Consider the following 23,384-nt stretch of genomic DNA (forward strand, 5'->3'; position numbering starts at 1 on the left):
CCACCTTGCTCAGCATTTGGTTCATAAATCCCCAGTTTACTCGATCAAACGCCTTCTCGGCATCAAGCTTTAATAACCAGGTGGGCACGGAGCTCTTCCCACAGCTCCCCCTTGTGGCCTTATGTGTGTGCATAACCCTCCTTACATTATCAAATGCGTTCCGCCCTGGATGAATCCTGACTGATGCTGCACAATTAAGCTCGGAAGCACCCTTTCCAACCTATCTGCCAACACCCTTGTATAAGGTTTGGCATTTACATTAATTATTGCAATCGGCCTATATTAGGAACTCAACTGTGGGTACTTCCCTGGCTTCGGGATGAGCGTAATGTGTGCAATCTCCATGGATAGTGATATCTTGCCTCTTTCACAAAAGTCATTAAATACCTCTGCTAGTCCCTTAGCCAGTAGATGTTTAAATGTTGTATAGAACGCTGCTGTCGGCACGTCCTCCCCAAGGCTCCAGTGTGGTTTTAGCCTTGCTATTGCCCGCTGTACCTCCTCCCCTGTTATGAGCACCTCTAACTGTTCTCTTTGTTCAGGGGACAGCTGCGGTCTTGACCATCCCGCCAGTTATGCTTTTTGTACCTCCCCATCACATGGTTCTTCCCTGTAGAGAGCAGCAAAGAACTGTGTTTTTTCTCTCTGCCACCACCAACCTACTCCCTTTTATCCTCCAGATTGGCTATGAATTTTCTCTGTTCCCTGGCCCTTAGTTGCCTCGCTAGCACAGTCCCAACCATGTTCCCTTGCTCATAGAATGTCTGCCTTCTCCTCAAGAGGGTGCTTTTCACTGACCTACTGATCAGTTGCCTGAGTTGCCCCCTCAACTGGGCCAGTTGTCTAGCGAATTTGTTCAAACCCCTCTCCTTGTGGAGTGCTTGCAGCTTCTGTATCTCCTCCAGGTCCTGCTCCCCCTCCGGTGTCACTTCTCTTAGCATCTTTGATGCTTCTATTAGGCAGTCCTTAATCTCACTCTTGAATGCGTCCCACCTTTCTCCCGGTGTCCACCCCCCCTCCACACTTCTCTATGAATCTGCTAATCCAGGCCTCCATCTGTCGCCTAATCCCTGGGTCCCTGAGGAGGTATTCTTCCAGCCGCCACCCCTTGTGTCAACCTACTGCAATCCCCCCTCCTTCCCACTCCAATGTGACTGTTGCGTGATCCGAGATCGCCATGCTCCCAATACGGACCCTCCGAATTGTCTGAATTACCCTGTGTGTTGCCATAATGTAATCTATCCAGGAATGTGTTTTGTGGACGTGCAAGTAAAATGAATAACCCTTATCCTGTGGGTGGCGTACCGCCAATGTGTCCATGAGCCCCATTTCCTCAATTCTTTCTCTTAACGGCTTGGACATTATCCCTGTTGTGTGCCACTCACCCCTCCTGATCGATCAATGTTCGGGTTCGCAACTAGGTTGTAGTCCCTCGCCACCATTGGCTCACCTTCCCCCAATCGGCCCAATTTATCCAGGCATCCCTCCAAAAAACCTTTCTGCCCTTGGTTGACAGCATATATTGATGCCCCTGTGCACATTTGACCTTCCGCTTTCCCCTTCACCAACACATATCTCCCTTCTGGATCTTGTTTCACCTTGGCCTCCTCAAGCTTCATTGACTTGTAGAAGAGGATCACCACACCTTTCCTTCTGCACCCCACCCCAGCATGATACTGAAGTGCATATTCCTTACTGTGAAGCCGAACCACATCTCCCCTCAGCAGGTGTGTCTCCTGTAGGCCGACTATCCCTGCTCCTCCTTTTTTTAATCTCTTGCAGAACCGCCACTCTTTTGCTTGGGCTGTTTAGCCCCCTCACGTTACATGAATGTAACCTATACATTCATCCTTAACTGCATATGCCCCTTCGTTCCCAAACATAATAGGCTCCCCGACTCGGACCCTTTTGCCATGTTGTACCTGACTGCCCCCCTAGACTAGTAGTATATCCCCAACTCATAACGATCCATGGATCCCTCATCCAGGTTCTCGATGTGACTCCCAAATACGAACATGCAATGCTTATTCCCCCCTGCTTGTCCTAATTTATTCCCCATCTTACTCTGTTATCTTCTCATTCCCTTAATGGCGAGAGTTCTTGGCATATTCTTCCCAGGCCCTTTCTGGGGCCCTTTATCCACTTCACGTCTTCGTCCCTTTTTTGAAGCTCCATTGTTCGAAGCTGCTTTGTCCCGCTCCCGACGCTCACTCTTGCCGCCTCCCCTCACTTTCCTCCATAGAGTCCTGTGGGCTCATATCCAGCGCCCTCCGTCCACCCTCCACTTGAGAGACCGTCTTTTCCTTAATCAAATCAATCAAATGATTGATATAATATGACCTTTATAACGCGCCTGTACACAAGTGTTTCTAGGTGCGACAAGACAAGGAGGGGAAACAAAGGGAGGACAAAAACAATGATCTTACTAGTCCTTGTGTCATTCGGATCATGCAAGTGCAGGGAAGCTGGTCAACCTACCAGCTGCACCTCCTCAGAGGTTTTCTATCTTTTCCCTCTTTTCCCCCCAGTAGCTCAGTGTCTCCAGAGCTCTGGTCCTTTCTAGGCTGGACTACCGCAACAGCCTCAAGCCCAGGGATCGTGTCTCTCCAGCTCTGAAATCTCTCCCTGTGGCTGCAAGGATCAAGTTCGCAAACTTTTGCATCGAAAGGCCTTCTGGGGCCTGGTACTGCACTACCTCAAACTTTCTCTTCCTGGGCATCTTAGTTCTCGAGCTCTCTGCTCATCCACCTCCAATTCTGAGGGTCAGAGAGTGGGAGGGGGGGGGGGGAGGGTGCAGATCTCTCCTTGGCTGGGGCCTCTCTCGGGAACAGCCTCCCTGCCTCTCTCAAACTTGGGAAGAACCACCTTCAGTCCGGAAGCAACTCAAGACCGTCCTTTTCGCTTCGCCGGGGGAGGGGGGAGTAGGGGAGGAGAGAAGTGCAGGTAACTCAATAAATGCACCCAGTGGGTGGCTCATAAGCGCAGTGAGACGGGACTGTAGGGTTGCAGGTACACAGTCCCTTGAGTGCAGGTGGAGCTCAGAGGCAGTTTGAGGGCCCCTGGACATGCAGGAGCCTGGGCCAGATTTCAGAGGGTAGCCAGGTCACCAACGCGCCGAGCAATCGGGGGCATCAGCAGGGGAGAGGAAGAGAGAAAGCGGAAGCGAAAAGGACGGTCTTGAGTTGCTTCCGGACTGAAGGTGGTTCTTCCCAAGTTTGAGAGAGGCAGGGAGGCTGTTCCCGAGAGAGGCCCCAGCCAAGGAGAGATCTGCACCCTCCCCCCCCCCTCCCACTCTCTGACCCTCAGAATTGGAGGTGGATGAGCAGAGAGCTCGAGAACTAAGATGCCCAGGAAGAGAAAGTTTGAGGTAGTGCAGTACCAGGCCCCAGAAGGCCTTTCGATGCAAAAGTTTGCGAACTTGATCCTTGCAGCCACAGGGAGAGATTTCAAAGCTGGAGAGACACGATCCCTGGGCTTGAGGCTGTTGCGGTAGTCCAGCCTAGAAAGGACCAGAGCTCTGGAGACACTGAGCTACTGGGGGGAAAAGAGGGAAAAGATAGAAAACCTCTGAGGAGGTGCAGCTGGTAGGTTGACTTCTTAGAGACGTCACAGATGCGAGGAGGGAAGGAGAGGGTGGAGTCAAAGATGACACCAAGGTTCTTAGATTCACAGGAGGGAGCAGGAAGAGGGCCCAGAATGGCCGGCCAGAAGGAAAAGAAAGGAGGGAACAGGTTTACTAATGAGGAGGATCTCAGTCTTACTGGCATTAAAGCAGAGATCATTGGCGGCACACCATTCCTGAATTGCGGCCAGACAGTCGGGTATGGGAGAAGGAGCAGAGGTGGCTGAGGGGAGCCTGAAAGAAAGCTGGGTCTCATCCACAGAACACTGTAAATTGGAGCAGAAAGTAGCGATGTGGTGGGCAAAAGGTGCCAAGTAGTGGTTGAAAAGCCAGGGAGAAAGGTTAGACCCCTGGGGAACACCACAAGTAGAGCTAGAGATAGAAGAGAGGGAAAAAAAAACAGTTTGACCTGAGGGGGTCAGTTGAAAAAGGTGGTCATCCAGGCCAGAGTCTGGTCAGTGATACCCAGGTTATCATGGAGGCGATTGAGCAGGATGGCATGGTTGACTGTATCAAAAGCAGAGGCTCGATCGAGGAGAATGAGGACGGAAGGAAGATTACAGAGCGGGTCTTAACAGGTGTTCAGGAGAGCTGTTTCCGTGCTGAAGCCAGACTGGTGGTCGTGGAGGCAACCAAAAGATTCAGTATGCTGATTAAGCTGGGAGATGGCCAGCTTTTCCAGTAGTTTGCCCAGGAAAGGAGTGATGGATATCTGGCTATAGCTAACCAGAAATTAAGGATCAGCAGAGAGCTTCTTAAGAAGGGGGTGCACAAGGGAGTGGTTTTGGGGGTGGGGAAGGATCCAGTGACAAAGGTGTGATTTCAGAAATCGGCCAAGGCTGGAGCAAGTATATCGATATGGTCCTTGAAGGTTCTGGATGAGCTTAGGAGTACCTGTTTTGACAAGACTTTCATAGATCAGACTTGGCTTAATCTGTGTGTCCCTGCTGGTGATCCTCCTGTCCCTGAGCCCCCAGACGTCTTGCCTCTCCACTTCGGTTGCATCTACTTCTACTTCTACTTCCTCCGGACCTTACTTCCAGCTGGCTAGGCCGCCTTGGGAGGGAGATGCTGTTCCTCTTCTCCACTTCCCGATCTCCAGCCCCATCTCCTCTCCTCGCCATGAGTGCCTCTTCTGGGCCAGCCGCTCGTTCACCCTTCTCCGATGAACACTGCCGGCCCAGCACATGCTGACCCCAGACAATCTGTGCCTCCACACACTGCCTCACTACCACCTACTCGGAGGCACGGCTCATGCCCCCTCCCAGCCTCAGCGGCAGTAGTTTGCTGCAGACGACCCACCTCTTCACCAACGGCGGTCCTTGCCCCAGGCAGCCACGTGGCAGGAGCAGGATCCAACCCCTCCTCTCTGCACGGCAAACGCCTTTTCTGGGCCATCTGCTCTCTCACCGGCAGTGTCTGCACTTCAGTGCTGACCCGACCCGTGCCGACATAGACGGCAGTTGCTGCCCCCCTAGCCTCCACCACCTCCCCAGGCTCTCGGCAGCGCAGTTCAGGTACCTCCTGGTCTGCAGCTCCCTCGCTCCGCTGTGGCCGGATGGCAGAAGACACCAAGTATTTAATAATTTTGAAAATGATCCCCGGGAACGATACACTGTTTGTTCTCCATGTCTGCTGCTGTTTTATTCTACGCCGTATCTCGGCTAGTAAGCTATAATGGAACACAAAAACTTCAACACCTATCACACTGCAGAGTGCGCGGTGGGACCCATCAACCACGGGTTGTCCTAAATACTCAAAACACAATGGGTCTCCCCAATTTTTTTGTTCAAGGGGGGCATGTTCCTATCATAGTTCTTTAGCTGATATACAGCCTAGAATAAAATAATAGCCATGGAGAACGTAAACATGTTATCGTTCACAGGGGAATTTTTTATCATCTTAGCTCCTGTCGTCTTGTCCAATTGTCTACATTGTCTCGTCTGTCTCATCTGCTTGCACCCCTCCCTGTGTCCTTCCCTAGTGTTCTCCCCGCCCACTCCCACACACTTCCTCTTCTCTCCTCTCCCTACCTACTCTCTGGTGCTTTCTGTCTCTCCTATTTTTTCTAACTTCTTCTCCATCGACTATCCTGCTCTAACTAAATCTATTAGGAAGAAGTTTAAAAAGGACATCCTGGTCTACAAACCAAGGCCTCCCTATCGCTGACACCTATACCAGTGCTTCCTCCAGACAGACCCTCACCGACATTCTCTTTGTCGTTCTCTCGCCAGACTTATGGACTTATGAACTCTACATATGCTCTCTCCTTTCTCTTCTTCCATTAATGGTGGCACCTGGTGGGAGGCCCTACTGGCATCCTTCCACTCCTCTAAGGTCATCATTAATGTTTACTTGATCGGTACCGTCTTGGTCCAAGGCCCTCAAGCCAACCTTCTCCTCTTTGATAGATGCTTCCCACGCCTCATCAGTTTCCTTTCTTCTCCTGCTGTCCTCTCTCCCCTCCACAGCTTCCTCGCCTCCCCCTGCAGTCTCCTCCTTGGCTACTTTGCCCTCACCTCCTTCCTCTTCTGCCCCTCCCTTGGGCTTCTTCTACACCTTCGCATGCGTACCTCTGATTTGTACCCCTCCCCGGAAGTCTTTCAAGGACTGTAACCTTCTCCATATCGTCACTCTAAACTCTCGCTCAGCTGTCAAACACTCCTCTGACATCTGCCGCCTCATGGAGGAACTTGACCTCAATGTCCTGTCTCACCGAGGCATGGTTCACAGCCAGCTCTGTCACAAGCTTTGACACTCCTCCCTGATGGCTACAAGATCCTCTCCACGCCCAGATCCAACCATTCCAGAGGGGTTGTAGCCCTGATCTTCCCTGAGTGGATTCCTGCCTCTATCATTCCTACGCAGGCCTACTCATCCTTCTAATGCCTCGTCTGTAAGCTCTCTTGGCCATTCCCTGCCTGTGCCTACCATCTGTTGGCCACATAGTCACACTACCTCCTTCCTCTCTGAGTTGGCGGACCTCTCCTCTTCCCTCCTGGTCTTGACCACTCAACTCCTTCTTGGAGACTTTAACATCCACCTGGATGCTTCCTGTCCTTCCTCTGGACTCGTTTGCGACCTCTGCAACTCTCTCTATTCTCCCCTCTGGCCCGACTCACTCTGCAGGGCACACTCTGGATGTTCTGATCTCTTCAGATCTTCCCCTTTCGATCCCTCTCACCACTCCCCTCTCCTGGTGTGATCACCTTGTCCTTTCCTCCCAGCTCACCCTCTCTATCCCTCATGCCAAACCGACTCCAGCACTGCCACCTACCTTCTTGGTTATCGGACTCATGAAGCGTGTGTCAGTTGAGGCTTACGCTGCAACTTTCTCACCCCCCACACCCACCTCCCTCCTTGGCTGACTCTCACCCTGACACAGCCCTTTCCATGCTCCACTCTGCTATATCTGATACTCTCAATGTTCTTATCCCCGTCATGAGTATCTGCTTGAAGCCCAAAGCCAAGTGCAACTCTTGGTACGACTCAGACCTAGTCACCCTTAAACGCAAGTGCAGGGTTGCTGAGGGGAAATGGTGTGCTTCCGCTACACCCTCTGACAAACTGGCCCTGCCGCCTGCTCCAAAGGCAAAACCAGCTCTGTCCGCACTAAGAAGAGAGCCCACATCCAAGACCGCGTCTCTGCAGCATCTAACAACTCGGCCAAACTCTTTAAAATCTGCAAGGAGCTGCCCAATCCTGCTGCAGTCTCTAGCTCTCCTGGCCCCTCCCAGGTCCTCTGCACGGCTGTGGCTTCTCATTTCTTCTCTAAAACTTGGGACATCCTGTCCGCTCTCTTCCTCTCTCCTCCTCCCAGCTTTTTCTCTGGCCCTTGTTCTGCATCCTCTCCTCCCTCCTTCTCTGTTTTTCCCATGTTCTCCCCAAACAAGGTTTTTAGACAAGCCTGATCTATGAAAATCTCGTCTAAACGGGTTCGCCCTTATTCCTCCAAAACCATCAAGGACCACATTGACACCCTGGCTCCTGCTCTGGCTGACTTCTGCAACCACCCTGTTGCCACTGGAGTCTGCCATTCCCGCCTGAAGCACTTCCTTGTGGGCCCTCTTCTTAAGAAAACCTCTGCTGACCCTTCCTGTCCGGCTAACTATCACCCAATCTCCATCACTCCTTTCCTGGGCAAACTCCTTGAAAAGCTGGCCATCTCCCAGCTTAATCTTCACACTGAATCTATAGGTTGTCTACATGAAAATCAGTCAGGCTTCAGAACTGCCAGAAGCATGGAAACTGCTCTCCTGAACATCCGTCAAGACCTGCTCTCCAACCTGGATTCCAACACCCCCTGTGTCCTCATCTTACTTGATCTCTTTTCTGCCTTTGACGCGGTCAAACATGCCATCCTGCTCAACCATCTCTGTGTTAACCTGGGTATCACCGATCAGGCCCTGGCTTGGCTGACTTCTTTCCTCTGATCGACCCGCCCAGGTCAAACTTGGGTCCTTCCTCTCCTCTTTTCTCTACCTGTGGTGTGCCCCAGGTGTCTAACCTCTCTCCCTGGCTTTTCAACCAATACCTGGCACTTCATGCCCACCGCATTGCCACTCTCTGCCCCAACTTTCAGTGCTATGCGGATGCCACTCAACTCATTTTCAGGCTCCCTTCCGCCACCTCTTCTCCTTCTCTCATCTCTGACTGTCTGCTATTCAGGAGTGTTGTGCCGCCAATGATCGCTGCCTTAATGCCAGTAAGACTGAGATTCACCTCATCGGCGCACCTGCTCCCTCCTTGCCTGTCACTCTCTGGCCGGACTCTCTTGGCCCTCTTTCTGCTCCCACCTTTGAGGCTAAAAACCTCGGGGTCATCTTCGACTCGACACTCTCCTTCTCTTCTCACATCTCTGATGTCTCTAAGAAGTCACACTAGCAGCTGCACCTCCTCAGAGGTATTCTTACTTTCCTCTCCTTCCCCCAGAAGCTCACTGTCTCCAGAGCCCTGGTTCTCTCTAGGCTGGTCTACTGCAACATCCTCTTTCTAAATCTGCTTGCCTCTACTCTCCACCCTCTGCAACTCATCCAAAACAGGACTGCAAGACTTGTCCTTGTCCTCAAGCCCAGGGACCGTATCTCTCCAGGACTGAAATCTCTGCACTGGCTTCCAGTGGTGGTGAGGATTACGTTCAAAACCCTCTGCATTGTCCACAAGGCCTTCTGGGGCCTCAATACCTTCAACTCTCTCTTCCTAAATATCTTCCTTCTCAAGCTCATCCGCCTCCAACTCCCTCAGGGTCAGTCGCTTCTCCAAGCAACGAGTTGGTGGTAGATCTTTCTTTGGCTGGGGCCTCCCTCTGGAACAGCCTCCCTGCCTCTCTGAAACTTGGAGAACCATCTCCGGTTCCGGAAGCACCTCAAGACCTTCCTCTTTGCTTCTGCTTTCTCTCCTCCTCTCCCCTGCTGATCTCCTGACTACAACTGCACTGGTTACCTGGCTACACTCTGATCTCTGACCCATGTCCCCTCCCCGTCATTTGCACACCTGCACTGCCCCCCTGCCAATCGTTCCACTTGGTGACTGTTTCTTTATCCCTACAGCCCCCTTCCAGCACTTGACACCTGATGTCTGCACTTTTTACTTATTGTCTTTATTTACTGTTTATCCTATGTACTGCACCCTACTCATTTTCCCCCACACCTTTCCCCTTCCCCCTCCCATGCACTTGCGTGATCTCAATGTCACCTGACCTAGTAAGATCGCTGTCTGTCTTCCCTCTGTTCCCCCTCCCTTGTCTCATTGCGTCTTGAAACACTTGTGTGTAGGCATGTTATACATGCCGTTCATATATCATAGACAGAGCCGTAGTAAGCTGGGGAAAGGCACTACACAATGCATAGAATACAGAAAAGTAGCATTAATACTTCTTGGCAATAAAACTCAAATTAAATTAACTGACCCCCACCACCAGACTCCATGAAGAAATCACACATTTCATGTTACATGCAGTCTGAGAGGGTTGGTTAATGAGAAAGAGAAAAGGTTCCTGAATAAACCGCACCCAGAAATACCTGCATTTTATGTTTTAGCCAAAATGCATAAAGATAGTGCGCATCCGCCGGGAAAGACCGATTGTATCTGCAGTTGGCTCCATTTTAAAGCCCTTCTCAGTATATGCAGAATTTCCTTAGATCATTTGTTACGCAAATGGCTTCATACATACTAGATTTTACAGAGACTTTCAATATCGATAAGCAGTTCGCAAATGAGACATGACATCTTGGTAACCCTTGATGTTGAAGGTTTGTATACAAGTATCTCACATGCAGCCATTATTGAAGAATTGAGACAATACCTAGACAAGCGTGAGGATACTTTAGAGAAGGTACCAACTGTATTCTTTTAGGAATGCATTAGACTGACTTTGACCGAGAATTGTTTTCTCTTTGAAGCTTCACTCTATAAGTTAGTTCATGGGACGAGCATGGGTGCCACTTACGCATCAGATATAGCCAACTTGTATGCAGATAACTTGTTGTTCATATATCAAGAGCAAAATCCGTATAGGTCAATATGATATGCTGGCACACGTACAGGTACATTGATGATGTGCTAATGATATGGCAAGGCACTACTCAAGAACTCATCAATGTTGGGGTCTGGATCAACACGTTAGACCCACATCTTTAATTCATGATTACTCATGATGAAGTGTGTGAGAAACCTGAATGTGTCTCCCTGACTAGTCCCTGGGGATCTGTTATCCAGGTAGCCAGGTCACAGCCATCGCTATTGGATCCAGTTCCTGGGCGTGGACCAGTGAGGGAGGATCACCTGGATGGGGGTCCTCGAAGACTGGAAGTGGGACACCAATGGTTGAGACGTGGTATCCCAACACTCAAACCCCTCAGCCCCCTTTCCCGACGTGAACACTTTCGCATATCATGATGGACGACGGACTAACACCCGAGCCATTTACCTGATCTTTCCCAACACAAGGGTCAGGCATAGTCGGGCACTTGACCAGAACCACACACACACATCTTATGACCCATTCCCTTCCCTACAGGGATAAAAGGTGGAGCACAAGAGCACAATACGGGAAAGGCAGACCGCACGTCGAGAGAGCTAACTCAGCACAGCAGTTCAGGAGGAGGAGAAAGACGGTGCAACCCGAGAGGGTGACAAGGCGAGATGTGACCTTGCCCTTTGCGACCAAGGCCTGTGAAACCTCTGAGGAAGGAATGGTAAGACTGCGAACAATAGCCAGCGTTGGTTGCAGCAGATATCAACGATGCACAGGAGCCTCCTCCCCTGATAACCAAGCCGGGGAGATATGCTTGTCTCCGTGGTACCAATCTTGACTCCAAAGAGAAGAAAAGCCAAGCAGTTCATCACAGCCGGTGAGTCGAGGGGAGAGCCGATAAGAAACCGAACTGTGTTGAACGAAAAGTAGCAAACGGCTAATTGAACTGTGAAAGCATAAAGAACTATTGATACTAAAAAGGGGGGTGGAAACCAGCAACAAAGGAGTCCGGCACCACATGGGCGAGTTCCCGATTGTTGAAACTACCATTATCAGAAGGCCTTGAGAAAGGCGAGAGAGAGGGTCAAAGTGGTCATACAGGAGTCCAGTAAAATCCTGTGTACAGTCGAAAGTCTTTGATAGACAGATAAGTGTGAAGCTAAGGGAAGTGAATCCCACCTTGTAAAACTGATGACAATGTTGGCAAAAGGTGACCCGAAGGAGTGATGGCGATAAACAAGGGGAGAAGTCTAAAGTCCCAATATACAGTGTGTTGACAAGAGTGAACCTGGCCGAGGCATGTCCACAGTGAACTGTTTAAAAAGACAATAGGATTTGTGAATGTTGCATTTAAAGCCTTAGTGAGCCCGACGAAGGGAAGCAAACATTTGAGAAGGGTCTGAGCCCGGAAGAGGAGGATCCAGGGGTAGAAAAGGCATCACCCAACGTATGTACCGAAAGGAACTTTTGTTTATTACTTTGAAACCCATCAGATCCTCGGAGGCAAGAGACTTTTTTTTTTGTTTAACTGTGTTTATTTTTGCAACAGAGCAGAGTGAATACATTACAAGTAAAATCAGTGCATGGCAGTCAGCCCCTCAACCCTTCCCGTCCCTCCACCCGTCCCCCCTATGTGTCTTCTTACGCTCGATTCGTTTCTGTCCCTTCCAGGATTCTCGCAGTGTTCCGGGGTAGGTAGGTCAGGGCCGGGAACTTCCGGTTATAGTCTAGGAATGGGGCCCAGGTGTCACGGAAATGGTGCAGAGTCCCGGCTCTGGCCGCCGTTATCATCTTTGCAATCAGAATGTCCCACATTTTCCCCCACCACATTGCCACCAGTGGACCCTCAGCGGTCTTCCAAGTGCGGGCCACCACGATCCACGCCGCCAGGAGGCATTGAGTTAGGAGTGCAGCTTTTCTTCCCGATCTCGGGTAGCATCCCGTGACCGGGGTCCCCAGGAGGATAGGTTCAGGTTCGAATGGGATTGCCTTTTGGGTCATGTCTGCAACTATGATCACGCACTGGGACCAAAAACATTGAACATTTGGGCATGACCACAACATGTGGTACAAGGATCCTGGCTGTCCACATAGCCTCCAACACTCGGGGTTCAGAGCCCAGTTCATGTGGTGAACCCTTAGCGGGGGGGTAGTACCACCGTAGTAGGAGTTTGTATGCACATTCTCGGTTTGTGATGCAGGAGGACGCTGAGGGAGTTCGTGACCAAATGTTCACCCAGTTCTGGTCGGTTAGCGCGTGCCCTAGGTCTGCCTCCCATTGGGCCATTGCTCAGGTTTTGGAGCTAAGGAAGTCTCCCGAAAAGCATTTATATAGGGCCAAAATCCTTCCTCGAGTCGGGAGATCTTGCAACGTTAGTTCGAGTGGTGAGGGCGTGCGCGTTGCTGCCTGCCAGGTTTGCGGGTGGGAGCACCAGTGCCGGAGCTGAATACAAGTGAACCTATCTGTTTCTTTCAGTCAGTCTCTTTGCATTGTTCAAAAGTTCGGGGGCGGCCTTCCGAGAAAAGTTGGCCCAGTGACTCTAAGCCTCTCCCGATCCATTTCTTGAAATTGTGGGGATTGGTTCCGGGGGCAAAGGAGGGGTTCATAAAGACCAGGGAGAAAGGGCCTAAGCTCTTCGGGATCTTTTGTCGCCACTGCGCCCAGTCCCACACCTTTAACGTGTATTTGGTGGAAAGCAGTAGCTCGTCCCTGCTTTGTCGGAGGTGAAGTGGAATGTGCGGGAGAAAACGCAGAGGAAGTGGCAGCCGGGATTGTTCGATCTCCACCCATTGGGGACGCCCTGAAGTCATTAGCCAGGCGTGGATGTGGGCTAGTTGGACCGCTATTTGGTAATTCTGCAGGTCGGGTACTCCTAGTCCTCCCAGGTGTGCATTCCCCAGCATCATTCTCAGGGGGATCCGGGCCTTTTTGCCTTTCCAGATGAATTGAAGCAGTTTTCTCTGGAGCCCCAGAGGGCGGCCGGCGGAATCGTTACTGGGAGAGCAGAGCACGCATACAGGAATCTGGGAAGAAGGTTCATCTTGCTCGCTGTGATATGCCCCATCAGGGAGATTTCCTGCGTCGCTCACCTCTACATGTCTTTTTCTAATTCCCGGAAAAGTGGGGGAAAATTTGCCTGATAAACCGCTTTTGGGTCCACCGGAATGTTGCCTCCCAAATATGCGATTGCCTTTTCTTTCCATTGTACGGGGCATATTGAGGAGAGGGCATCTCGGTCGCCCAGTGATAGGCCAGACCCCAAGGCCACTGACTTGTGATAGTTAATGGAGAAGCCCGTGACTTTCCCGTAGTCGTCTATTTCTGTCAGGGCATTGCGCAGGGAGCGAGCGGGTTCCGTAAGGGTGAGTGACCTTCGATTTTGGGGTTGGCTCTGATCCTTTGGGCGAATGGCTCCATCCCATAGCAAAAAGTTATGGGGACAATGGGCATCCCTGTCTGGTCCCACAGCCAAGCGGTATCGGAGCGGAAAGAGCGCCATTGACTCCAAGAAGGGTTTTTGGGGCTTTGTAGTTCGCTAGGACCATCCTCTGGAACATGGGCCCGATGTGGAAGGCTTCCATCGTCTGACTCATAAAGGCCCAGTCCACCCTGTCGAACGCTTTGACAGCGTCCAGGTCCACCAGGACCAATTTCTGCGATTTCCGCGTTGTAAGATAAATCAAGTTCAGGGCTCTGCGGACACTGTCTCCTGTGGATCTATTGACGATAAAGCCAGATTGCTCCGGGTGGATTATTTCGGGTAAGATAGCTGAAAGACGGTTGGCCAGGATTTTCGAATAGATGTTAGCGTCAATGTTCATTAAGGCAATGGGTCTATATGAGGCTGGGTTTTTTGAGTCTTTGTCCGGTTTGGGCAACAGGATTGTGATAAATTCTGCCATGGAGGGAGTGACTGTGCCCGAGTCCCTGAAAGAGTTAAAGAAGGCCACCATAGGAGCCACCATTTGTAGTCGGAAGATTTTGTAGAATCTTGCAAAGAACCCATTGGGGCCCGGGGCTTGGGCTCTGAGGGACTTAATAGCCTCCTCGACTTCCTCACTTGTATTAGGCGCGTCAAGGTTTACTCGGGCTGTTTCCGTCAGGTGGTAGATTCGCCTTTTGTAGGTATTCTTTGTTTGCTTTGGTCTCTAGGAGAGGGGGACAACACCCGAGCCAGGTGGTCCGCCTCCAGTTGTTTCTCAAGCTTAGCGTAGTGGACCCTGCACTGAGTGTCGCGTAGCCCAGTGATGGTGTTGGACCGTCTTGCCTTGGCTAATTTGCTCACAAATAGTTTATTAATTTCTTTATTATTTTTGGCGTAATAGAATTGCTTCGCCTTGGCCAGGAGATGAGCTGTGTGTTCGGCGTAATGTGCCTCGATTTTATTGCAGGCAATGCGGATTGGCCGTTGTGTCTTCGGGGACCATCCCTTCAGCTTGTGTTTTTTTTCCGTTTCTTGGAGCTCCTTCTCAAGGGAGAGGTCTGTTTGGCGCCTGGCTTTATGGTATGCAGCACCCTGGACGATAAGTTCCCCCCGGACCGCTGCTTTCATAGCATCCCACGTGTTCGCCGGGGAGGTGTCTTTATTGCGGTTTTCCTTGAAGAAATTTCGGATCATGGAGGCGATTGCATCTCTTAGGGGCATGTCATTGAGGATTGGGACAAATAGAGCCCAGCGGCCCGGTGGAGGGGGGTGTAGCCTGATAGGCTCGGAGTTCGAGGGTTACTGGTGCGTGGTCTGATAGGGTGCGCATTCCAATCGAGGTTTCCTCGGCGTAAGCCAGAGTTTGCGGTTAGATCAATAGGAGGTCAATCCTGGAGAAGGTCCTGTGGTCGTATGAGTAAAATGAAAAGTCCCTTTCTGTGGGATGAAGCACACTCCAGGCGTCCATCACCTCCAAGGTCCTGAAGAGGCGCAAGATTCCCAGGGCTGTGTTAAAATGTTTAGAGGAGGGGGAGGATGAGATTTGTCCTTCGTGGGGTTTGGGACTCCGTTGAAGTCGCCTCTAATCACCTTCAACCCTTCCGAGAAGGAGGAGAGGGTTGTGTCCAAGGAATCATAGAAGGCCGTCTGGCCCACGTTGGGAGCATATGCGGAGACCAGCGTTTAGAGTTGGCCCAGTAAGAGGCACTTGATTGCCACATAACGGCCCTCTGAGTCCCCCCTCAGGGCGAGCCAAGAGGCAGTGGGGGCCCGAGTCATGCGATGGTGGGCACACATCTGCCAGGCTGCGGGCGAGAAGCTCCTCCCCCGATTCGCTCCAACAAAGTCCCTCAGCGGGGCTCAGCTCTCTTGTGCCGGGAGACCGTGTCAGCGCGAGTCCCCAGCTGCCATCTTGGCTTCGTTGCCACTCCGAGCGTGAGGTTGGGGGAGAGGATTCAGAGTCCCCTGGGCTCTGTCAGCCCTCAAACTCGCTCCCCAGGCCCTCCCATCATGCGGAGCAGTAAGGAAGCCCATAAGCTGGTGCCAAACTCCAGAAAATGTCCATTCTTGGCAGGCCCGGCACATAGGCTCTCAAAGGAGCAGCCGCATCATCGGCGCTCCAAGCCACGCCCCTGCAAGAGACTTTTTGTAGAAAACAGATTTAACCACCAAAGGCCCTGATTGCTAAGAGCGCAAATGTTGGCTCGTGCTGGGAAAGCTCAAGCGTGTGCTGTGCTCCAGAATCCTACCTTATCCCGTTCTTAAAACGTGGGGAATGGAGACCCCAACTACTGCATCCTGACTTATTTGTTAACACCTCCTTCTTTCCCATGAACATTATCACACACTTCTTTGGTATTTAGCGTAAGGATTGGCAATAGGTTTTTCTTAAAATAGGCCCTTTTTATTTGACAAGATGACACTAGGACTGCCTTATTGTTTGAATGTCGAAGCTTGCTCTCATCTTAGATGTTGGTTTGGATTAGGCTTTTTTACAACCTACTTATATAGTTCAATGAACACCTTTGAACTGTAATCACTTTTGTCTGTCTACTGTTGCCACCATGAGTACCTTAAAAGTGTCAGTGGCCTTTTTGGACCTAGTACTCTGTAAAATGTCGGATAGAGACATCCCTTTAACGAAAACCAACCAACAAAAATGGCCTTCTGTTACGCTCACCTGGTCTCTGCGGGGGCGTTGGGGCACGGTTGGAGCCCTCCTTCAACTTGGCTCCCCTGTATCGGCTGTCTTCCCCAGCTGCTGGGTAGTATGATGTTCTGGATGCTGGTATTGCCCCTGGGAGAAGAGGAGAGGCAATGAGGATGGCGCGGAGGTGTTACTAATTCCCTCGCCCCTTTCGTGCCAAAACAGAGTGCGCAAGAGCCTTCCCATGCAAGCTCACCTGTTTTTCTGTAATGCTGGGATCTCCATCCTGCTTCTTTCAGCAGGGGTGCGTAGAATGAGCCTAGTTGCTTCACTGGCCCGCAAAGTGGCGATCCAGACCGGCTGTAACCAATCCACTTGAAGGGTACGTCTTTGGTTATGGTTATTGTTCGTTTTTTAATAATGTCTTTAGCAATGAGTCTTGACTTGATGGTAAATAATAATGATTTCTTGCAATGTCTCTGCTCTTCCCTATCGGTGTGAAGAGGATAGATCGGAAGCTTGGAGCGGATCCTGGGATTCCCCTGAGGATGATGGACTCTCAAGGTCAACATGTAAACTGGCTGTTATAATGGAAGTCAAGACTCGGGTATGAAGAGGCCAAGAGTTCGTTATATGGGTTTCTAACCTGTTGTGTTCTTTTCCCCTTGTAGGAGCGGTCCGACGGTGTGGAGCAGAGTCCGGATGCTGGAAGATGGTTCAGGGGCTTCAGAGGAAGATACCGCTTTGAAGCGGAGAAGAAGCGAAGGCTCCAGCATCGCTGGAAATCCGAATCTGGTGATAAATGGCCCCGACTCAGATGGAGTGCAGGTGGGTGCGCGCACAGCGATGGAGCGGCTGGAATCGGGTAGGTGCGCCTTCAGCAATGGATCGGCTGGGATCAGGTAGGTAAGATGGTCTTCAGAGATGGAGTACGGAATCAAGGTGAAACAGCAGTAAGCGTCACGCTGCAAAGCAGAGTAACGCGAAGCGAGGGCATGTGGTTGGGCTGGCCTTATATAGGCTGGCTCCTGCCCCTCCCTTTAGCCACGCCTTGTGGCTCCACCTTGCCCTGCCCAAGGACTCCAGCACATGCCTCCCAATGCTGTTCTATGGCCACGCCCGGCCCTGATGCACGTGCCTTAGGCACAGAGTGTTCAAAGCACACATTTCCATGAGCCTGGCGCCAGAGGCGCCAGGACTGGGTCCATTTGGACCCTGGGGGTGATGAAGGCTTGGGCCTTTGCCCAATGGCCATGACACCTTCATTTTGGGCAGTTTTGTCATGATGCCCGCTCCCGGGGAGCCGGTTCAAGCCCTGCGTCCCCGAAAGCGGACATCCAGTCCCCAAGGAAGAACCCAGCAACCCCATATAGGGGCCCTTTGGACAGTGTCCTGGCGCCTATGGCGCCAGGCTCATAAAAGACATCAGTCCTGGCGCCATAGGCGCCAGGCTCATTATGGGAGTGCTTGGATGCACTTTCCTGATGCAGACCATGCTGCAGGATCCCGGCCTCCTTGAGGCCTAAAAGGAACTACTTTACCTGTGGGACTAATTTACCATCCGGGCGTGGTCGGGGAAGGATACATACCTGATTGGAGGAAGGATACATACCTGGAACTTCTTCCAAAGCTATTTATACCCCACCCGAACAGCCACACGTGCTTCGCGTTGTTCTGCATCTAGCAGCTGGACGCTCACCGTGTCTGCTCCAGCATCCTGACTTCTGCCACGCCTGCCAGCATCCTGGATCACCTGCAAAGGAAGAGAAGAAGAGAACAGAACAAGGGAAAGTCCTTACCTGCTAAATCTGCATCCCGGAGACATCTCGCCGACAATCCTGAAAAGGAAGACTTTAATTTAAAAGCTCATTGCGTCGATCGCTGCAGCGCCGCATTCCACTCACCTTTACAGGGCGCCTCCATGTTCAGCAGCGATCATCCGGATTCGCAGTCACGCCCCAGCGCCTAGGGAGAAAAAGACCAGAACAAAAGGTGAGAGAGAGAAGGGAACAAGGAAAGCTAAATCTCCATGTTAATACTTACCTGTTGATTCATTCCCTCTTCATTTCGGGTCCGCGCCGCATCCTGGCATTTCCGGACCCCGGCCCCTAAGGGGAAAAAGAGACATCAGCGTTAATGAGCGAATGAAAAGACATTACCAAAAAACGCTCATTAAAGATTTACCTGATTTCTACAAGGATTTCACCTCTCATCTCGGGTCGGTGCCTGTTCCCCGGCATTCCGTACCCCGGCCCCTATGGGGAAAAAGACAATAGCATTAGTACATTAATGCATGGACCCAAGGGGAACCTCTTATCAAAAAACTTACCTGGAAGCCAAGCAAGTTTGGTTCTCACCAATCCGAAAATCCAGTGAACTAACTGGATTCCAACGCGCCCCTGCATCAGAAGCAGGATGGAGAGCTCCTCCTTCCAGACCCTAAGGTGAGACGCTACGAGAAATCACAGAAGGGTTTCGAGGAGGGTGAGAGGGGAAAGTGGGAGGCCGATTGCATTACCCCACAGACAGTTAATCCCCTATTTTCGCCTACAGAAGGATACTTCTGCGAGCCAGGCAAGCCAGATTTGGGGGCCCGGTCCAGTCCGTCTTCCGAACCCTGCGCATCACCTTAGAAGAGGTCACAGCAGCGCGAACCAGGCCAGCGCCTCCGTGGGAGTCAGGTGAGCGTAACAAGTTTCTTCGGATAAAGCAAAACTGTTCATGAGAGAATGAATTTAAGAAGCGTTTGGATGACTTAGAAACCTGTTTAATACAGAGGGATATCCAAAAAGAGTTGTCAAAAATGCTAGAAAAAGAGTAAAGCATTTGAATAGAGAACAGTGCCTTAAAAAACAACATACAATTCAAGAAGATCGCATCACCTATGTTACTGCGTTCAGTCCCATCAGCAAAAAGGTTTTTTGCAATAAGAGGCTCATTTTGCAGAGGCACGATTTCAGTCCACACAAGCCCAGGTTTGCCTTTAAAAGATCAAAAAACTTGAGGCAACTGCTAGTACACAGATGATTTTAAACCAGCAACCCTGCAAACAATAACTAGTGCGTGGGGGTTTACTTCCAATCAGTCGCCACTATAAATGTGGTAATTGCTCAGTCTGCAGCTCAAAATATCAAGCAAGTGGATGGATCTTTATGAATTAACATTGGTTTTGAGAGTTTACCAAGAATCTTACACAATGGACAGTATACGGGATAAAATGCACATGTAACCTATTTCTGAGGCTTGTGGAATCTGCTTAGATCACATGCTATGCATAGGCCGACATCTAGTGGAAGCTGTTGAGTATTACAGTTGTTAACTCAAAGGGACGTTGACAGGGTGTGCCAGTAATACTAGGCCTAGTGTGACGTCCACTGTACCCATGGTCCTTCACGCGTCGTGGTCCCTCAGATTGTTTTCTTCCACCATACTGAGCGGACACTTATCGCAGCGTTCTATTGCGGCAAACGCCATTTGCTTATGACAAATAATGCAGTTTACTCTTTCTGTCCTTTTCCTTCCAACTACCACAAATTAATCGACGCGGTGGAAAAGACAGCACTGTCGGACGAATTCAAGATTCGACTGACTTTTTCGGCTTTGAAAGGCTGCACTGGGCCTAGGCCCTTACAGTAGGGAGAGTGGGGGTGCGGTCATTGTAGAATGCATTTTCTCGCCCATTCCCTTTCTCGCCTGGCTGCCTTTCCCAAACATAGCTCTCTCCCCATCTCTCATCTATGCTCAGTCTTCTCCGTTGCCTCGTAAGGCGCTATCGCAAACACCGTTCAGCAGCCAATCAGACACCTACTTTCCCTACCATGCACTTTATGATAACTGCATCAAGACTGCCAAGTGCACTTAATTCTCTGATCTCTTACAGAGCCAATCCACACACCCTCGTCGTATTTTCCAAACCCTGACTCTTCTTCTGTCTCCTCCTACACCTGACACTTCTGTTAAAACACCCCATCCGCTTCTGACCTTGCTAACTTCTTTTCTTCTAATGTTACACTCCTTACGTAAAGATATCTTATCTCCTTCATATAACCTTTTTTCTCCGTCCCTTCCCACTCCCTCTACTACTGTCTCTAACGTCACCCCCGGTTTCAATTCTGACATAGCCATTATTCTGGCCAAAACTCACCCTACCGCTGCTCCCAGCGATCCTTCTACCTCCTTATTTATTCCTAAAGTCTGTCCTCTCTTGGTACCTTTTCTCACTGCTTTTTTCAGTACCTGCCTCACTACCACAACTTTCCAATGCTTTTAAACACGCAACTATTATTCCCATTCTTAAGAAATCCCCAGCTAACCCTCTTCTTGTGTCAAATTTTCGCCCCATGTCTCTTACCCTTTCCATTTAAGCTGCTTGAGCGTCTTGTCTAATCACAAATTTCATCTTTCATATCTGACCTATCCCTTCTTCCCCCTACTCAGTCTGGTTTCTGGCCTAGTCACTCTACTGAAACTGCCCTAACCCCTGTACTCGACTCTCTCCTCACTGCTCATTACTCGAAACAATCATCTGTTCTTATTCTTCTCGACCTTTCTGCTGCTTTCGACACAGTGGATCACTCTCTCCTTCTCGACTCTATCTTCTTTTGGTTTCCAAGGTTCTGTTCTATCCTGGTTTTCTTCCTACTTATCTAATCAAACTTTAGCTGTTTCCTGGGGTGGAAAAACCTCTCCTTCTCTCACTCTCGATCATGGAGTCCCACAAGGATCTGTTCTTGGTCCTTTTCTCTTTTACTTATACACTTCCTTTCTTGCTCCTATTATCTCATCTTTCGGAGTATCGCATCACTTTTATGCTGATGACACTCGGCTCTTTCTTTCCTTCTCCTCTTTCTCACCGGACATCCATCTCACCCTTTCATCTTGCCTCAATGCCATCAAATCGTGGATGAGTTCTCACTTCCTTTCTCTAAACCCCCGAAAGACTGAAGTCCTTTTCTTTCCCGCCAATACTCTTCCATCCCGGTCTCCTCCTCCCTCTATCTCCTTTCCTCCCTCTAATCTCTTTCTCCTCTACTGCTCGCAATCTTGGCCTTTACTTTGACTCTGATCTTTCCTTTGCCCATCATATCTCTATCACCTCACGTGCCTGTCGATTCCATCTTTACAACATATGTAAAATTAGTCCTTTTCTTACCTTTCATGCCACTAAACTTCTGGTCTCTTCACTAGTCTTTACTCGACTCTTTTACTGCTCTTATTCTTTGGTCTTCCCTCCTCACATCTTGCCCCTCACAAATCAATCTATCACTCTTCTATTCTACCACTTTGTCTGCTCTCTTACCGAGACTCAACTACCTCTGCTCTTGACTCTCTTGGATGGCTTTCTTTTCCCTCTCAGCTCAAATACAACTTCCTTTGTCTAGTGTTTAAATCTCTTCATGGTTTTGCCCCTGTTTACCTTGCTTCTATTCTCTCATTCTTTTCTCCTTCTCTGCCTCTCTGTTCTGCTGGTCTTTTTTGACTCAATGTTCCCTGTGCGCCCTGTGTGTAATCTCGCTTCCGTTCTTTCCAACACTGGAATCTCCTTCCTCTGTCTCTCCGCTCTATCACCTCCTATCCTCTCTTTTGCTCTTCCTTAAAAACTCACTTACGTCAATCGCTCGGTTGATTGTTACCAGTCGACTCTGAACACCGTCTTCTACTGCCATTTTTAAAAAAAAGTTTGATTTTTATCACAAGGGAAGTAGACAGAGTTACATGCAATGTTAATACGAGTCGTACATCAAAGTGTCACTTCAATTCGATAATCATATTGCGGTACACCTTTATTGTCCTTCCATTCCCTTTTGGATTTGTATATTCAACTCCCCTCTCCCCCCCTTTTCCCCAACGGCTTATCATGGTCTACCTTTTGACGACAGTCTAATTTCCTGGATATCACAGAGTGGGACTTTGAATTCCATGAAACACAATTGTACTTAGGTTCCACGGCAGGCAAGGTTTCTTTATGACGTGTCTGCAGTTCGTTTTGCTCTTTGTCGATGGGGTCGTTTTCTCAAGTTCTGGTTTTCGGCCCGTTTGTTTATTCGTTCGCTATGTGTTGGTTGATGAATTTGCACCACATTTCTTCGTGTCTCGCCGCTTCATCATGGAGGGCTGCAGTGATTTTCTCCATCGTTTGGATATTTTTGGCAACATTGATCCTTTCTTCTTTGATTGGGAGGCGAGGGGACTTCCATCGGGTGACCAGGCACGCTCTTCCTGCTAACAGCAACGTCAAAACCAATCCTTTAACCCTTGTGGGTTCTTCTTCTTCAAGGCCAAATAACACTAGGAAGGGGGCTGGTTTCCCCTCAATGCCATTGATCTGTTTGGTCCATCCCAAGACTTCCGCCCAGTATATGCGGGCTTTGGGGCAGTCCCACCACATATGCCGGTAGTCTGCTTCCATTCCACATCTCCCCCAGCATTGCGGGTCGTTGTTTTGGTACATTTTCAAAAGCCTAAGTGGATCGTATTGCCATCGATGAAGTAATTTTGTTGCATGTAGTTTGTATTGTGATGCGATCGATATCCGGGACGGTGTGCTGCAGATCTTGTCCCATGTAGATTGGTCTAGTTCCATGCCGAAGTCTTTTTCACATCTGCTTTTTAGGCGGGTGCTAGAGGGTCGATCAGTTCCGACTAAGGCGCTGTACATACGTGCTATCAGTCCTTTGCTTCTGGTGGTCGTATCTAGGATTCTTTCAAAGGGCGTTAGATCTCTGCGTATCTTATCGTTCCATTCTTTCTTGGACATGATGCCTTTTTAAGCGTAAATATAGAAAAATCTGTATGGGGTGTATCTGAAGAGCTTCTTCGAGGTCTGCGACTGGGATGAATTTGTCATTCCTCCATAGTTGGCCTATTCTGCATCAAACCACGCCTGATATCTTGGGTGTTCCAGGATCTCTTCTCTAACTCCAGGGGGCCAAAGGTGGCTGAGAGGGGGGGCCATGTGGTTACGCCCATCATTCCTTTTCCTTCTTTCCATATATTCCAGATTGTTCCCAAGATTGGATGGTTATGCAATCTTCTTGTAAGCTGCGGTCGGGGGACCCATATCCATTCTGCGAGAGTTGCCGGGGTAAGGTTGTCGTTGTCTAGTTGGATCCATTGAAGATCCTTTCTGTCCCTAAGGTGGGGGATGAGGATCCGTAGTTGGGTGGTTTGGTAGTATCGTTCCATGTCGGGGAGGCAGACTCCTCCTTGGTCTTT

At 50.1% G+C, this 23,384-nt stretch overlaps 1 protein-coding gene across 3 annotated transcripts in view; it reads left to right on the forward strand.

The window, feature by feature from the left end:
- LOC138468363 (cullin-9-like) overlaps window positions 1-23,384 on the forward strand; it is a 1,322,368-nt gene that overhangs the window by 495,823 nt on the left and 803,161 nt on the right. The gene's annotated exons all lie outside the window — the stretch shown is intronic.

Source organism: Ambystoma mexicanum, chromosome 4q (assembly GCF_040938575.1).
Source record: "Ambystoma mexicanum isolate Mex_15411 chromosome 4q, UKY_AmexF1_1, whole genome shotgun sequence".
NCBI classification, from domain to species: Eukaryota; Metazoa; Chordata; class Amphibia; order Caudata; family Ambystomatidae; genus Ambystoma; species Ambystoma mexicanum.